Source organism: Dipteris shenzhenensis, chromosome 8, assembly GCF_047967505.1.
Source record: "Dipteris shenzhenensis isolate YYH24624 ecotype China chromosome 8, Dip_SZ_1.0, whole genome shotgun sequence".
In the NCBI taxonomy this organism is placed as follows: Eukaryota; Viridiplantae; Streptophyta; class Polypodiopsida; order Gleicheniales; family Dipteridaceae; genus Dipteris; species Dipteris shenzhenensis.
Genome location: NC_141603.1, coordinates 49,565,431 through 49,570,747, shown reverse-complemented (window position 1 = coordinate 49,570,747; position 5,317 = coordinate 49,565,431).

Sequence of the window (5,317 nt, the reverse complement as noted above, 5' to 3'; positions counted from 1 at the left end):
TTTGCCGAAGCCTTCATTCTTTCCATGACGTGTCTCTAAGTTTGCACCTCCTCTAGGGTACGAGTAGATTGGCGTTTGGAGTTTGTGAACATGTAAGAGTGATTGAAGATTGTTCTTGACAATGGATGGTCATGATTTGAGATTGTACGAGTAATGAGTGCATCGGGTAATTTGTCCCATCCAGTTTCCCAGACTCTCTAAAGTTAGCGATGGTGAAAGAAAGAAATCTGGGGGAGGAAGGGAGAGAAGGGAGGCTTCTGAGATCGACGTCTCTGTTGCTAAACCACACAGCAAAGTCGAACAATCTCAACCTTCCGTAGACCAAAACTCCTTACGCACCTGACTGAACCTGAGTTACCCTCCTTCTCGCAAGGGCACTGTTCTCCAGTCGTGAAAGTCGATTCCCAAGAGCTTCTGAATCAGGGTCGTCCTTCAGCAAGGTTCCTTTGCCTTCAGGCTCCCACACATGTGACCCTCCTACTTGGGTTCTGATACCATGTTAGAAATCAACCAACAGAGGGTACGCATAACAGAAGATTAATAGAATAGCCCAGGAGCTCACACAATGTGTATGGGGTGTGGAGTCTTACTTCTTTACTTCATGTGCATCACATAGATGTGCAAATCAGGAAATAGACAGTAGACATAGCCAGATATATAATCCACCAAAACATTATATTTTCGTCCAAAACTATGGACACAACAAAAGAGAGATTCAGAGTCCCACCCAATGATGTGGTCCTCTAATCTTACCAAATGTCCTCTATTTGCTAGTCTCTTTTAGAACCCTGAGTCTGCGTGCTCCACCTCGAGTGTAGTAGACACTCTGCCCAGAATATTCTTCTCCACCTTGCTGCCCTGTGTGTCAGCCTAGGTAGGCAGCCCTCTGTGGGCTAAGTCTACAGCTCCTTAGCCCATTTCACCTCCTGGTCATAGGCCCAACTAGTGCTGCTCTTCTGCTCCTTCCTGCTCCCTGAATCGCTGCTCCAAAAGATGATATATGAGGGCCTAGAGGCCCTTCTTTAATAGGCCCCCTTAAGGGCTGTCAAAAAACCGACCAGCCAGCCTCATCCTGTCCGACCAGACTGGCCGACCAGTCTGCTTGCTGGCTGACTTGGTTGGCTGGTCCAACCAGCCCTATATATGGGCCTTTGCCAGGCCCTTTTGGGCTGCTGCCTTTGTTCCTGTCTGCGCCTATTGCAGGCCCATGTGCTGCTACTCCAGGTCTCCCATGCAGGTGCCTATTTGCCCTGCTCATGCTACTCCAGGTCTCCCATGCAGGCGCCTATCTGCCCTGCTCATGCTGCCACCTGTGCACCGCTACCAATCCCTTGTGCTGCCTTGTGCAGGCACCTTTTGCTGCGCCACGTGCGGCCTCTGTTCCGCCTCCTGTGCGCCTCTTTTAGGGGCCTTGCCCAGCCTGTACACACACGCCTTGCTGTGCCTTTGCCAGGCTGCTGTGCTCCCCACATGGCAGCCCATGTGATGCCCATGTGGCAGCCCCTTTAGCCCTTTCCCTGTGAGGTGCTGGCCATGTGGCAGCCCCCTCTCCACTATGGGTCTCTTGCCTACATTACAGCCAAGATGTTGTCCATGTGGCAGGCCATTCCACCTATGGTCCACCCCCCAATGCACTCATTTTGGGGCTCACTGATGGGGAGGTGACCATTCCAACAATGGATACATGTGCATACCATACTGCGTCAGCCCCACTCTTTGCTAACTGTATGGATGACTCTAGTGCTAGTCTCGGTAATCTCCAATGAGGTAAGTCCCACATTTTGTGGAGGAAAGTCACTGTCTGGATAAGGGCATCAACTAGAAGAGGCGTCGTGGCAAACTCTGCCTGGGGACTGAGGGCTTACTCCGAATCATCCTAGAGCCCATAATCACTTGTAGCCGCACAGATCTCCTCCACTTTGCTGTTGAGAGGTCGCTCCCCCAGAAAGGTGCTTGCCTACATGGGAATCGGTCTCACTAGTGTGTAAAAAAGACAACCCTTCATTGGCGGGTCTTGAAAATGTGCCTGAAAGCACTGCCTCTCAAGTCGAGCTAGAGCTCTCTGTCCACTTGTGAGCCGTGTCTTGGTTGCACGAATCATCCTGAATATTGGCCTTGAGAAAACAACCCCCAAATATGTATAGGAGTGCACAATCTCCATCAGCTCACCTCAATAAGTGGAGCTGTGTTGATGTAGCACAGTGCGTGAGATGTTGAAGATCATGACCTTGGTCTTCCCAAGGTTGACTGTAAAGTCTCTCTCTGTGCAAAACACGCCTCCATATGCCTTTGCTAAGGATGATATAAGAACTATGTCATCCGTGGAAATTTTGTATCATCAAATCAACTAGTAGTGATCCCTCACCTCCCATACGATCAATAAAAGATGTGATCTCATCAATGAAGAGCCCGAAGAGAGTCAGTGATAGAGGACATCCCAACTTTACACCAATGGTGCTCTCAATCCAATCTGAGACCACTGGGGGCACGAACTCTCCCTCCGACAAGCTCATAGAAGCTCATCACCCCCTACATCAAGACCTCTAGGATCTGCATCTCTTGAAGCCTCTAGTGTGGGGCATTGCAAAGGTCTTTCGAAAGTCTACAAAGCAAGCGTAGACATTTTAGTGCCTTGATCTTGCCGCCTCAATGATGGCTCTTAGAGTGAAAATATGATGAAGGGTGGAGTGTTGTCAGTGGAAGCTTGCCTGTCCTAGAGCCCGTTGCCCATGTGCCTCCATGTGACTGCTAATCTCCCTCTCTAGTACCAACCCATAGATCTTGGCCAGAGTGTGGCCAATCATGAAAGTACGGTAGTTTCCAATGTCTTATGGGGTCCCCTGCTTTGTGTATGGGCACAACGGTGGCAAAGCTCCAAGAGGATGGAAAGTCATGACATACCGCGTGATTGTGACATCTGTGCTAAGATCGGAGCTAGGACCTCTTGCCCATGTGCTAAGATCCGAGCTAGGACCTCCTGCCCATGTGCAAAATGCTTTGTCTGTAGTCTGTGGGTCTCTAGTTATTGAGCCGTCAGAGTGCACCCTGTACATTCTGTGCAGTGTACAAATAGCACATGCGGTGGGCCTGGGCATAGAGGGATGTCACGTGGTGTATGCATCGGGAAGTCATAGAGTGAGCTCGCATAAAAGTGCCAAAACCCCCTCAGAGAAAAGGCGGCTTTCCCTCAAAGAGAAACCCCTCTCCAATGGTTGGGTCCCCCCTTCAAAAAGAACGGATCACCTCCTCCATCTTGTGTGAGAGGAAATCCCGCTTCTTATGGCACGTCAATCGTCATGAAATCCATTGTGCCTCATGTGTCGCCAAATGGCCCAAAGCTCGCTCACGTGTGAGGTGCGATCTCATCTCCCTCCACTTATCGTCGTACCAAGGATTCTGAGGCATCGTCCCAATTGTGGCATGTGCTGCAGATCTGGTTGTGGGGAAGGATCTAGTGGATGCATCATGTATCATTGAGACTGCGGTGTCCGAGCCACATCATCTCTAAGTAGATCTGAGAGCACACGGCTCACGTAGACTAGGTTGAGAGCATGATCAAAGTGGACTTGGACACAAGTGGGTATGGGGGTGGTTGTCCCTATGGGTGGCATAGTAGCCAAGATGCTGAAGCTAGGTATGATTGGCTAGCGCTGAGTGGAGGGGGAGGCACAATGAAGTCTTGTATCTACGGTGCAAAGGCCAGGGGACCCATCAAATAATCTAATGTACTAGTCCTTCCACCATGTGGGAAACAAGTAAGGCCACTAGATGACGGCCATCTCTAAAGGTTGTTATATATAATCAGGACATGTATTGCTCCTAGCTCAAGTAGTTGTGGCCTGTATCTTGTCACGTTTGGTGCATCTGCTGAATGTCTCACAATCCCGAGCTCTATTACATCTAGCTTCGGAACTGGTGTCAGAGTCGAAGTCTAGCAAACGCACTCGCCTCTCTCCTATGCATGCATTGAAGTCACCGAGAAGGAGGATATCTCCCTACCTAGACAACTAAGATATCATATATCATCTCATATGGACACTCTTGAGATACATTCTCATATGAACAATGTATCATCATTCAAGATACATCCCCGTTGTAGTGACCTCATTTGCATAGGATGGTGTATCTGGGGGGAAGTAGCACATCGCTATCAAGATCAGTCGTGCCTCCAATAACTCCATGTGTCGTGCATGCTCCTCTCTCCGTACCACAGATATTAAAGGCCTTAGGTGTGACTTGAATAGGCCAGCTACACCATTAGAACCCCACACCCCATTGTCTCTAATCTCCTTCCTATAGGTGCTTACAGAGATGGCAGAGTGATTATCCAAAAAAGAGCAGATAGAGGGGAGAAGGGATAAGGGAAGAAGGGGAATTATGATGGTGTCGGGCCCATGGTATGAGCACAAAGAAAGTTGAAAATAGATGTGTGGAATTGCAATGGTACCTTTGGTTTGATTTGGGGGGGGTCTTGGAGACATACATAGATAGAGGCATTATCCTCTACATCGAGACACATGAGAGCCCCGAGAGAGGGCTACCCACAAAGATGGGATATACATGGGAGTCTAGCCCATTTGCCTGCTTCTCTTGCTGTCCTCCAAGCTGCCTCACACGTAAGGTCGACACCCATCTTGGTGAACAAAGCTTGAGCATATGCCATTGGGGTATCTCCTATTGTTAAGCCTCTTACCAGGACATTCAGTGCCTTGCTAGCCCTCCTTTTCTCTTCCTCTAGTGCCTCAGAGATAAACTCCTGAGGGGATGTTCATCCCTTTTTTACCACTGCTATCCACTTGAGCATCTCTTCTTTTCCTTAGTGAGATGTGCAAACGCAGCATGTTTACCATTCATGGTGGCTTATGTTATTCGTCTCTTTCTTAAGAGCTGCATTTTTTTCTTTAAGTTCTTCCATGGTTTTGTTGCCCCCATCTGCTGTTATTTACATGCCTTTCATCTGTTGTAACTCAACCCCCAATGTGTATAATTTGTCTTGGAGCTTGCTCTTCTCACTTTCCCATCATACTCTTTCCTTCTCCCACTCTTCTTTCTTGGCCTTTTTCCTCCATTCTTCTTGTACTTTCCCTTCTTGCTTTCTAATCTTAGCTAATGTGTTGTCCCTGTGCACTTTCTCAGCCAATAAAGCTATGTTTGTGGCCTCCAAGCTATCAATCTTTTCTATCAGCACAAGGCATATCTTATTAAGGCATGAGAGTACATGTGCAAAACCTTTTGAGCTATCCTTGCTTTTTCCAAATCTTGTTTCCCCCATGTATCTTCTTGTAGGCATTGTGCAAAGTAGTTGAGAATCTCTGCT